A 13975-nucleotide genomic window follows, 5' to 3' on the forward strand; every position below is an offset into this window, starting at 1 on the left:
GGTCATCTGTCTCTGAATCCTCCTCTGAGGAGCTATCGGTAACCAGCAAGACATGCGCTTCATCAGATAGCATTGTCTTCTCTGAAGACCTTGTTTCCACTCCAGATTTTTCCATGACCGTGCCGAATGGCTGATGCACAGGAAGAGTAATTGAATGTACTAAAATTGTTGACAAATTTAACACGTAATAAAAAAATGATGGCATGATATAATTCACATATAAGATGACTGGCTAACCAAGGTGGCATTGCAAAATTCACATATATGATGCCTGGCTAAACAAGATGGCATTGCATGATTCACATATACGATAAAGAAACTAAACAGATGGCATTGACACAAAGCATGTCTAAACTAAGCAGATGACATATTTAATGTATACAGTAAGCAATGCAAGGCACCATATGCATGATATTGCCAACATCAGCATGCCAAGTTAGAGAGAAGACCTCATGGGGTAAATAGGAGTGGTCTTCTCCTTCTGAATCCCCCTCAGAACAGTTATCTTCCTCTTGATTACGATCTAAAATGGGTGGAGGGGGGCTGCCTTTTCACCCACCATGGAACGATGTCTGCATGAAATTTTATTGCCATGCAAGGCTCGTCTCTTTTGCTCTACATGATTAGTTCCATTGTGTACAATAACTGGCATGCATAGGAATAAAAAATAGTGAGATTATGTAAGGAGTGCATGCACAAATCCAGAGTGATGGTAGCAAACTATGGATAGACCCAAAACCAATGATAGCAAGCACATAATAGCTTTAGTTAAAAAATAGAGATAATGTCTCCTTTAATGTTTGTTTATACCCAACATGAAACTCATAGTAGACACCGGAGATTAACCAGATAGTAGATAGATAGTACTGATTGTTGCCCCAATATGTACCCCACAACCATTTAAAAACTCAAGTTTCAGCATTAGTTTGGACCTGACTCGGAGTCTAATAGGTGAACACGATGATAATGTAGCATGTCATCATATTAAGCGATGCATAACGTAAGCAGACACGGAAGAGTGCGACCTCTCTTGCGGACCCGTGTAGTCCTCAAGGTCATCTGCTCAGTTGATGATGGTAATGCAGTTGTCGTGGCTGCCGACAGCGGGGAAGAAGATCTGAGGCAGTGAAAGACAGTCTGGAGAGCGGATCCCTGCTGTGGTGAACCCTTCCATTGTTGGAGCAGCTGAGCTGGGGTGGAACACAACGCCGCAGGAGCAGGACAAACCACACAATGTTTTCTTTGACACATATCTGAAACAGAAGTAATTGAGTAAGGGCTTGTTTGAATTTGAGGATTCTAACAATGCAGGTATAGGAAGTAGACAGGAATAGGATAGGAATGCACGTGCAAAACAAAGAATTTAAAAACACATGATTTCTGCCAATCTGGGTGTTTGATTCACAACAACTGGAAGATCACAGGATGCAAAAAACCATGGTGAGATTAAGTCAAACCACAAGAAAATGTACGGTTATAATGCTATTATGCTACTATCTCTTAGTCTTGTGCTTGATGAATACGAATATGAAAAGGAGGAGAAGTGGAAATTAGAATTCCTACGTTTTTTCTTTCAAGGAGACACTAAAGGAACAAATCCTACAGTTTTCCTTTGCTCCATTCCTTTGCACCAAATTCATGAAAAGTAGTACCATAGGAAAATTTCCAATTCCTATGTTTTTCATTCACTTTTCCTTTCAAGCACTGTCGATTCTAGTAGGCAGGCTTGAGCAAGGAAAATCCTACACTAAAAAAATGTTTTTGTGCTACTTCTATTACTTTGGACCCAGGCCACTGCCATACTAGCTCAACCCCCAGGCCCATCGACAAATGCACAACTCAAACACGCAAAGATAAATAATGATGGCGTTCAAGAGAGTCCATCACGGATAGCTAAGTTGCCTGGTACCTCACTACTTGTCATATAGTAGGATAAAATAATCGTATTTCCCATTACTACGAGTGCTCAGTGGACAATATATATAACATGTAGAGTAAAAAAGAGATGCAACAAGTGTACATCCTCTTTGGCGAAGCCATGTCGATCTCAGCGTGACTGGGTTGGCCGGTGAGGATGCTCCGGCTGACTTGGCTGTCAGAGGAGGGGAAGAAGATCTTAGGCGTCTGGAGATGGAGCCCGAGGTACTGCTCCGCTGTGATGGAGGGTTTCATCGTTGGGACAGCTCCGGTGAGTTGTACGACGCCAAGGCTGAAGCAGGACAAGAGAGACAATGAACAACGTTAACCTGAGTGGAATTCTAATAGCATCTCCAGTACATGACGTAAAATACATAACCACAAAGTGCTAGATGTAAAATACATTAGCCGCTCATCACTGAACTTAACTGTCGAAACTGAATTTAACTTTCGAAACCGAACTTAACTGTCAAAACTGAACTTAACTGTCGAAACTGAATTTTGCTGTCGAAACTGAATTTTGCTGTCAAAACTGAACGCACTAGCAAGGTGAGGCTACATGTCGGTCGACTGACTTTTTCATCTCTGGTCAGTTGATTTTGCAACCGTTGGATACGAAATCAAGGGCCTGCGGTTCATCTTCAACCTCCACCCCCCGAGCCGCCAGCCACCACCGGCCAAACAGCAGCCCCCCGCCGCCCGCGGCCAGCGGTGCGCCGCCCTGCCTGCCTTGAAAACTCTCCACACCGCTGCTCCGCCGCCGCCCTGGCCATCCCTCTAGGCCCCCCGTGCCAAGCTTTTTCTTCGGCGATCCCCACGCCACCGCCCCGCCAATGCCCCGCCACCACTGGCGACCACCGCCCTGCCCTGAACCCTAAGATAGATAGTGGGGCACCTCTCCGGCGAGGCCCCCTCCCCGCTGCGGCTGGTTCTTCCTTCACCCCGGCGAGCCCCCCACCCCCTGAAAATCGACTAACCAAAAAGTTGATTCAGTCGACTGAAGTGTAGCTAAATCGGAGCAGCATCGCAAGCAAGAGCAAGAGCGAGAGCAGCAGCGCGAGCAAGAGCAATAGCAAGAGCAGACCAGGCAGGGGACCGAGAGCAAGAGCAGAGCAGCAGCACGAGCAAGAGCTAAAGCAGCAGCAGCTCCTACTGATGTGGACGTCGCCGCCGAGGGAGCGACGCTGTGGAGGAAGTGGCCGGCGATGCTGATAACCCACAAGTGTAGGGGATCACAACAGCTTTTGAGGGTCAAGTACAACCCAAATTTATTGATTCGACACAAGGGGAGCCAACGAATATTCTTGAGTATTAGCAGTTGAGTTGTCAATTCAACCACACCTAGATAACTTAGTATCTGCAGCAAGGTATTTAGTAGCAAAGTAGTATGATAATAATGGTAACAGTAGCAACAGTAAAGATAAATGTTTTTGGGTTTTTGTAGTAGTTGTAACAGTAGCAACGGAAAAGTAAATAAGCGAAGAAAAATATATGAAAAGCTCATAGGCAATGGATCAGTGATGGATAATTATGCCGGATGCGATTCCTCATGCAATAGTTATAACATAGGGTGATATAGAACTAGCTCCAATTCATCAATGTAATGTAGGCATGTATTCCGTAAATAGTCATATGTGTTTATGGAAAAGAACTTGCATGACATCTTTTGTCCTACCCTCCCGTTGCAGCGGGGTCCTTACGGAAACTAAGGGATATTAAGGCCTCCTTTTAATAGAGAACCGGACCAAAGCATTAACACATGGTGAATACATGAACTCCTCAAACTACGGTCATCACCGAGAAGTATCCCGATAATTGTCACTTCGGGGTTGTCGGATCATAACACATAATAGGTGACTATAGACTTGCAAGATAGGATCAAGAACACACATATATTCATGAAAACATAATAGGTTCAGATCTAAAATCATGGCACTCGGGCCCTAGTGACAAGCATTAAGCATAGCAAAGTCATAGCAACATCAATCTCAGAACATAGTGGATACTAGGGATCAAACCCTAACAAAACTAACTTGATTACATGGTAAATCTCATCCAACCCATCACCGTCCAGCAAGCCTATGATGGAATTACTCACGCATGGTGGTGAGCATCATGAAATTGGTGATGGAGGATGGTTGATGATGACGACGGCAACGAATCCCCCTCTTCGGAGCCCGAACGGACTCCAGATCAGCCCTCCCGAGAGAGATTAGGGCTTGGCGGCGGCTCCGTGTCGTAAAATGTGATGAAACTTTCTCTCTGTTTTTTTCTCCGTGAGACGGAAGATATAGAGTTGGAGTTGAGGTCGGAGGAGGTCCAGGGGGCCCACGAGATAGGAGGTCGTGCCCTAGGGGGGGGGCCTGTCTCGTGGACAGGCTGTGGACCCCCTGGCATTAATTCTTTCGCCAAAAATCCTTATTAATTCCAAAAAGTGCCTCCGTGGATTTCCAGGACATTCCGAGAACTTTTCTTATCTACACATAAAACAACGTCATGGTAGTTCTGCTGAAAACAGCGTCAGTCCGGGTTAGTTTCATTCAAATCATGCAAGTTAGAGTCCAAAACAAGGGCAAAAGTGTTTGGAAAAGTAGATATGTTGGAGACGTATCAACTCCCCCAATCTTAAACCTTTGCTTGTCCTCAAGCAATTCAGTTGATAAACTGAAAGTGATAAAGAAAAACTTTTACAAACTCTATTTGCTCTTGTTGTTGTAACATGAAAAGCCAACATTCAAGTTTCAGCAAATATTATTAACTAACCATACTCACAATAATACATAGGTCTCACAATTACTCACATCAATAGCATAATCAGCTAGCGAGCCATAATAATAAAACTCGGATGACAACACTTTCTCAAAATAATCATAACATGATATAACAAAATGGTATTTCGCTAGCCCTTTCTGAGACCGCAAAACATAAATGCAGAGCACCTTTAAAGATCAAGGACTAACTAAACATTGTAATTCATGGTAAAAGAGATCCAGTCAAGTCGTACCCAATATAAACCAGTAATAATGAATGCAAATGACAGTGAGCTCTCCATTGGGTGCTTCTAATAAGAAGGATTATGATTCAACATAAAAGTAAATAGATAGGCCCTCCACAGAGGGAAGCGGGGATTTGTAGAGGTGCCAGAGCTTGATTTTAAAATAGAGATTGAATAACATTTTGAGCGGCATACTTCTGTTGTCAACGCAAGACCTATGAGATGGCTGTATCTTCCATACTAAATGCATTATAGGCAGTTCCCAAACAGAATGGTAAAGGTTTATACTCCCCCAACCACCAACAAGCATCAATCCATGGCTTGCTCGAAACAACGAGTGCCTCCAACATACAACAACCCTGGGGGAGTTTTGTTTAATTATTTTGATTTGCTTTGATCTTTTTGGATCATGGGACTGGGCATCCCGGTTACCGGCCCTTTCTCGTGAATGAGGAGTGGAGTCCACTCCTCTTGAGAATAACCCACCTAGCATGGAAGATATAGGCAGCCCTAGTTGTAACATGAGCTGCTCGAGCATACAAAACAAAATTTCATTTGAAGGTTTGGAGTTTGGCACATACAAATTTACTTGGAACGGCAGGTAGATACAACAAATAGGTAGATATAGTGGACTCATATGGAACAACTTTGGGGTTTAAGAAGTTTGGATGCACAAGCAGTATTCCCGCTTAGTACAGGTGAAGGCTAGCAAAAGACTGGGAAGCGACCAACTGAGAGAGCGACAACAGTCGTAAGCATGCATTAAAATTAATTCACACCGAGTACAAGCATGAGTCGGATATAATCCACCATGAACATAAATATCGTGAAGGCTATGTTGATTTGATTCAACTACATGCGTGAACATGTGCCAAGTCGAGTCACTCAATTCATTCAAAGGAGGATACCATCCCATCATATCACATCATAATCATTCTAATAGCATGTTGGCACGCAAGGTAAACCATTATAACTCATAGCTAATCAAGCATGGCACAAGTAACTATAATCTCTAAATGTCATTGCAAATATGTTTACTTAATAATAGCTGACTTAGGAACGATGAACTCATCATATTTACAAAAACAAGAGAGGTCGAGTTCATACCAGCTTTTCTCATCCCAATAAGTCCATCATATATCGTCATTATTGCCTTTCACTTGCATGACCGAACGATGTGTATAATAATAAGAGTGCACGTGCATTGGACTAAGCTGGAATCTGCAAGCATTCAACTCAAGAGAGAAGACAAGTAATATGGGCTCTAAATTAAATAAACAATCATGCATATAAGAGCCACTAAGCATTTTCAATATGGTCTTCTTGACTCCCAAAGGAAATAAAACAAAATAAAACTATTTACACGAGAAAGCTCCCAACAAGTAAAAGAAGAACGAGAAATCTTTTTGGGTTTTCATTTAAATTCCTACTACAAGCAAGGAAATCAAACTAACTAATTTTTTGGTTTTTCTCAAGGTTTATCAAACACACAAGAAGAAAACTAGAAAAATAAATTCAAACTAGCATGGATAATATAATGAAAGAGTATGAGCACCGACGACTAGTGTGTGAACATGAATGTAAAGTCGGTGAGAAATACGTACTCCCCCAAGCTTAGGCTTTTGGACTAAGTTGGTTTAATACCAAGGACCCCCGCTACTCTCCCTGGTGTAATGAGAGGTGTAATCAGGATACCACTGGCTGGTCATCTCCAGATCCCACTGGACAGATGATGCACGATAAGGGTACAGTTCAGGTTCCGGCTCAGGTTCAGGTTCTGGATTAAAAGATTGGGCTCGATGATTGTTCACCGCTTCCGGTGTGACGAGAAATTTTTCTGCAAGCAAATCAAACAACAGAGGCGTCGGCAAAATAATAATCTCAAAGTGTTTCTTATTGAATCTAAGTTTTTAAAAGAACATCCTATCTTCGTTGTCGACAATAAACTTATGCGCTACCATGCTCTTGTAATCTAAAATGTGAGGAGGCAATGTTGTCTCCTCTTCCTCATGGTGCCTAATGGGTATCTGAAAATGTTTAGCAAGACGTGTAGCATAGATACCTCAAAATATGGGGCCTTTTGTATGATTAAGGGCTAGCCATTTAGCAATGACGGCACCCATATTAAAACTATTGTCTCCAAGCAAAGCATGTTGAAGAATGATAATATCAGGAACACTCAAGTTTCCACTATTCCCACGACCAATCAAGCATCTACTAGCAAATATGGCAAAGTAGCGTAAAACAGGAAAGTGTATGCTAGAGACTTTTGCTTCGGAACCCTTCTTTGGCTCCTCTACAGTGATAGTATTAACAAAGCCAGCCACATCTTCACGATGGGGTTCCTCTAATTCTCCCTCATAAGGTATCCTACATACCGTGCAAAAATGACGTAAAGACATTTCTTTGAACTCATCATATAAGTGAAATGATACTGCAGGCGGTGACTTCTTAGGATAAAAATAAAAGTTTTGCACGAAAGTATTGGTGAGTAAGAGATACTGATCGATTCGGTCGTTGATGAAACCGGTGAGGCCTGCAGTCTCGATTAAAGCATAAAAGTCTTCACGAATTCCAGCCTCTTTCAAGAAATCATCACATGGCCATTCACACGGTCGTACTTCCGCTAAGCGAGGAAGATTATACTTGGATTTTTCCTTCTCTTTAGCTTGTTTTTCCTGAGAGCCTTGGCTAGAAGAGCCCCTCAAAAGTCTCCTTAACATTCTCCGAAAATTTCTGAAATTTTTAGTAACTTCAAAATAAAAGTGCATAAAACTAAACAAGATTGATAGCAACTACTCCTACAAGTGCCTAGAGCCCATATCATGCATTGGAATTTCTTGGGACCTCAAAAATTTAACATGCAAGCTCAAGAACATGGTAACCTAAGCAGCAAAAATTTGCAATGAATAAAGCACTAGAACAAAAACTAATTGGACCAATGGAGGAGTCACATACCAAGCAACAATCTCCCAAAGCAGTTTTGTGAATGGAGCCTTGAGCTAAGAGATCGAAAATCGCAGCAAAACGAGCTAGAACTCGTGCTTGAGCTGGATGGGGATTTTTTTGGGTAGAAGATGAAGTGTGTGGGTGCTGGCATAAGTGGAGGGGAGTCACCAGGGGCCCACGAGACAGGGGCGTGCGCCCTACAGGGGGGGCCCTCCTCTCTCGTGCCCTATTCTCCCTTCATCCGGAGCTGCCATAACTTGGGCTCATCATGCTATACTCACGGGGAAGGAAAAACGAGCAGTTTACGCTTTAGTAGCAACCGTTTCACTGGCTCTAGTATCCACTGGCTTTCACGGAATGGAATATACCAAGCACCCTCCACTATTTCGGATAGTATTTATGGTTCTACCTTTTTATTAGCAACTGGCTTTCAAGGTTTTCATGTGATTATAGGTACTCTTTTCTTGATCGTATGTGGTATTTGCCAATATCTTGGTTATCTGACCAAGAAGCATCACGTTGGCTTTGAAGCAGCTGCATGGTGCCTGGTGCTTGCCCCTCCTGTAGTGTTTTCAGTGCCTAAAATCCTCAAATATTCCAGAAAAAACCATACTAAATTTGCAGGGCATTTGGAGCACTTTTATTTTCGGACTATTTTTTAATGCACGGATAATTCAGAAAACAGACGAATAATACTATTATTGCTTTATTTTTTCTCAATAACAGAAAGTAAAAGGAGGGTACAGAAGGTTGTGCCTTCTAGTTTCATCCATCTCATGATCATCAAAATGAACCCGCTAACAAGGTTGATCAAGTCTTGTTAACAAACTCATTCCGAATAACACGGACCGGAGAAATTTCGAATAACACTAAGTTACCTCAACGGGGATATGAAAATCCCCAACAATAAGAATATCATATTTTTTCTTGACAGTAGGGAGAGGAAATTCAAAACCTCCAAAAATGATAGTTGGAACATTTTCAATAGAATTGATGCTATGAACTTGAGATTGTTTCCTCGGAAAGTGTATCGTATGCTCATTACCATTAACATGAAAGGTGACATTGCCTTTGTTGCAATTAATAACAGCCTCTGTAGTATTAACAAAAGGTCTACCAAGGATAATAGACATACTATCGTCCTCGGGAATATCAAGAATAACAAAGTCCGTTAAGATAGTGACATTTGCAACCACAACAGGCACATCCTCACAAATACCGACAGGTATAGCAGTTGATTTATCAGCCATTTGCAAAGATATTTCAGTAGGTGTCAACTTATTCAATTCAAGTCTACGATATAAAGAGAGAGGCATAACACTAACACCGGCTCCAAGATCACATAAAGCAGTTCTGACATAATTTCTTTTAATGGAGCATGGTATAGTTGGAACACCCGCATCTCCAAGTTTCTTTGGTATTCCACCCTTAAAAGTGTAATTAGCAAGCATGGTGGAAATTTCAGCTTCCGGTATCTTTCTTTTATTTGTAATGATATCCTTCATATACTTAGCATAAGGATTTACTTTAAGCATATCAGTTAAGCGCATACGTAATAAAATAGGTCTAATCATTTCAGCAAAGCGCTCAAAATCCTCATCATCCTTTGACTTGGATGGTTTAGGAGGAAAGGGCATGGGTTTCTGAACCCATGGTTCTCTTTCTTTCCCGTGCTTCCTAGCAACAAAGTCTCTCTTATCATAACGTTGATTCTTTGATTGTGGGTTATCAAGATCAACATCAGGTTCAATCTCTACATCATTGTTTTTGTTAGGTTGAGCATCAACATGAACATTATCATTAACATTATCACTAGGTTCATGTTCATCATCTGATTGTGTTTCAGCATCAGAGATAGAAATATCACTGGGATTCTCAGGTGTGTCTACAGTAGGTTCACTAGAAGCATGCAACGTTCTATCGTTTTTCTTTTTCTTCTTCTTAGAAAAACTAGGTGCCTCTAAATTATTTCTCTGAGAATCTTGCTCGATTCTCTTAGGGTGGCCTTCAGGATACAAAGGTTCCCGAGTCATTCTACCAGTTCTAGTAGCCACTCTAACGGCAAAGTCATTTTTATTATTCAATTCATCGGGCAGATCATTTTGAGCTTTGAGTACTTGCCCAGCTTGAGTAGCAACCATAGAAGCATATTTGCTAACGCGGTGAAGTTCATCTTTAACTCTAGCCAGATTATCACCTACACGTCCTATCTCGAAAGCATTATTCTTTAACTCTCTACCAACATAAGCATTAAAACTTTCTTGTCTAGCCATAAAGTCATCAAATTCATCTAAGCATGAGCTATGAAATTTAGTAGAGGGTATTTCAACTTTATCATATCTATAGAGAGAATTTACCTTTACTACCTGTGTCGGGTTATCAAGACAATGAGGTTCTTCAGGCGGTAAATTAAGACCATGTATTTATTTAATAGGTGGTAAATTCTTAACATCTTCATCTTTAATACCTTTTTCTTTCATTGATTTCTTTGCTTCTTGCATATCTTCAGGACTGAGAAATAAAACACCTCTCTTCTTCAGAGTGGGTTTAGGAATAGGCTCATGAGTTGGCTCAATTGGTTCAGGAATTACTTCAAGAACTGGCTCAGGAAGAGTCCAATTACTTTCATTAGTCAACATATTATTCAATAATATTTCAGCTTCGTCGACTGTTCTTTCCCTGAAAACACAACCAGCACAACTATCCAAGTAGTCCTTGGAAGCATCGGTTAGTCCATTATAAAAGATATCAAGTATTTCATTTTTCTTAAGAGGATGATCAGGCAAAGCATTAAGTAACCGGAGAAGCCTCCCCCAAGCTTGTGGGAGACTCTCTTCTTTGATTTGCACAAACTTATATATTTCCCGCAAAGCAACTTGTTTCTTATGAGCAGGGAAATATTTAGCAGAGAAGTAATAAATCATATCCTGGGGACTACGCACACAACCAGGAGCAAGAGAATTATACCAAGCCTTAGCATCACCCTTTAATGAGAACGGAAATATCTTAAGGATATATAAATAGCGAGACTTCTCATCATGAGTAAACAGGGTGGCTATATCATTCAACTTGGTAAGATGTGCCACAACAGTTTCAGATTCAAGGCCATAAAAGGATCTAATTCAACTAAAGTAATAATATTAGGATCAAAAGAGAATTCATAATCCTTATCAGTAACACAGATAGGTGAAGTAGCAAAAGCAAGATCGGGTTTCATTCTAGCATTAAGAGACTGCTGCTTCCATTTAGCTAATAATTTCTTAAGATCATTTCTATCATTGCAAGCAAGAATTTCCATACCAGCTGCTTCATTCATAACATAACCCTTAGGAACAATAGGTAATACATAATCATTGGGGTAACGTTCATCATCACTATCATCAATAATAGGTTCTTCAATATTTTCATCCCCCCTAACTCTAGCAAGTTGTTCATCTAGAAATTCACCTAATGGCAAAGTAGTATCACACACAGAAGTAGTTTCATCATGCATAGCAGAAGTGGCATCATGAATAACATGCGACATATCAGAATTCATAGTAGTAGCAGGTTTAGGTGTCGCAAGCCTACTAATAACGGAAGGAGAATCTAGTGCAACGCTAGATGGAAGTTCCTTACCTCCCCTCGTAGTTGAGGGCAAAATCTTGGTCTTAGCATCTTTCAAGTTCTTCATAGTGATCAACAGATATAAATCCCAAGTGACTCGGAGAATAGAGCTATGCTCCCTGGCAACGGTGCCAGAAATTAGTCTTGATAACCCACAAGTGTAGGGGATCGCAACAACTTTCGAGGGTGAAGTACAACCCAAATTTATTGATTCGACACAAGGGGAGCCAACGAATATTCTTGAGTATTAGCAGTTGAGTTGTCAATTCAACCACACCTGGATAACTTAGTAGCTGCAGCAAGGTATTTAGTAGCAAAGTTGTATGATAATAATGGTAACAGTAGCAACAGTAAAGATAAATGTTTTTGGGTTTTTGTAGTAGTTGTAACAGTAGCAACGGAAAAGTAAATAAGCGAAGAGCAATATATGAAAAGCTCGTAGGCAATGGATCAGTGATGGATAATTATGCCGGATGCGATTCCTCATGCAATAGTTATAACATAGGGTGATATAGAACTAGCTCCAATTCATCAATGTAATGTAGGCATGTATTCCGTAAATAGTCATACGTTCTTATGGAAAAGAACTTGCATGGCATCTTTTGTCCTACCCTCCCGTTGCAGTGGGGTCCTTACGGAAACTAAGGGATATTAAGGCCTCGTTTTAATAGAGAACCGGACCAAAGCATTAACACATGGTGAATACATGAACTCCTCAAACTACGGTCATCACCGAGAAGTATCCCGATTATTGTCACTTCGGGGTTGTCGGATCATCACACATAATACGTGACTATAGACTTGCAAGATAGGATCAAGAACACACATATATTCATGAAAACATAATAGGTTCAGATCTGAAATCATGGCACTCGGGCCCTAGTGACAAGCATTAAGCATAGCAAAGTCGTAGCAACATCTATCTCAGAACATAGTGGATACTAGGGATCAAACCCTAACAAAACTAACTTGATTACATGGTAAATCTCATCCAACCCATCACCGTCCAGCAAGCCTACGATGGAATTACTCACGCACGGCGGTGAGCATCATGAAATTGGTGATGGAGGATGGTTGATGAAGACGACGGCGACGAATCCCCCTCTCCAGAGCCCCGAACGGACTCCAGATCAGCCCTCCCGAGAGAGATTAGGGCTTGGCGGTGGCTCCATGTCGTAAAACGCGATGAAACTTTCTCTCTGATTTTTTTCTCCGCGGGACGGAAGATATAGAGTTGGAGTTGAGGTCGGAGGAGGTCCAGGGGGCCCACGAGATAGGAGGCCGCGCCCTGGGGGGGGGGGGGGGCGCCCCCTGTCTCGTGGACAGGCTGTGGACCCCCTGGCATTAATTCTTTCGCCAAAAATTCTTATTAATTCCAAAAAGTGCCTCCATGGATTTCCAGGACATTCCGAGAACTTTTCTTTTCTACACATAAAACAACATCATGGTAGTTCTGCTGAAAACAGCGTCAGTCCGGGTTAGTTTCATTCAAATCATGCAAGTTAGAGTCCAAAACAAGGGCAAAAGTGTTTGGAAAAGTAGATACGTTGGAGACGTATCAGAGGCCACCGTGGATGGAGCCGCGCCGTGTCGGCTCGGGACTGAGCGCCGGCAGCACCGTGAGATCGAATCAAGAAGAAAATGCGGCGATTAGTGTACAACCTCTTTGGTGGCACCAATTAGGCCGCAGCTTCATCCGAGGAAACGGTGATGATGATGCTCTTCCGGTGGTGCAGGTGAAGACGGCGGTGTGGGAATGGAGGTGGCGCAAAAGACGAGGGGAACATCGGGGCAGCTCCTTGGAGGTGGAGGACGGGGTGGCTGAACCGGCGAGACGACGAGATCGACAACGGATCCTCATCCGGTAGGGTGGATGAGGGACGTCGAGGTGTTGCTGTGGACGACGTGCTCAGGGAAGAGGCTCCGACTGGGTGGCGGACGGAGCAGGGTGTGGGGTTTCGTCGCGGGTTTTCGCGGCCTCGGTGTACGAATGGGTGGGCGGATGGGATGGCAGTGTGGAACCATGGCTTAGGGACGCGCTTGTCAGAAATATGGGGTAAGTTACGAAAGTACCCCCATCGATTTGAGGCAGTTCTTTCAGTTCAGGGGTACCACGGGCATTTCGTGTGTTGGGATTTCACAGGAGGTGGGAGTTTTCGCACGCGTTGTAATTTCGGAATAGCAAGGCGCGGGTTGAGATGGAGGGAGTTGTCGGAGCACAACGAGACAAAGATATATCTTAAATATTTCGGGCTAACAAGGCGCAGGTTGAAGAGGCGGGAGTTTCGAAGCACGATAGACAGAGACGCTAGCTTGAATTTTTGGCATAACAAGGCGCGGCTTGAAATTTCGGAAGAACAAGCTTAACGTGTACCCAAAAAAAAGACAATTTGCACCTCAACTCGCACAACACACACACAAACACCATTTATACTAGTGTAAGGTACACGTGCATTGCACGCATGAGATTTGGCAACCAAATTATGAATAAATACCACATTATAGCAT

Source organism: Triticum dicoccoides, chromosome 4B (assembly GCF_002162155.2).
Source record: "Triticum dicoccoides isolate Atlit2015 ecotype Zavitan chromosome 4B, WEW_v2.0, whole genome shotgun sequence".
In the NCBI taxonomy this organism is placed as follows: domain Eukaryota; kingdom Viridiplantae; phylum Streptophyta; class Magnoliopsida; order Poales; family Poaceae; genus Triticum; species Triticum dicoccoides.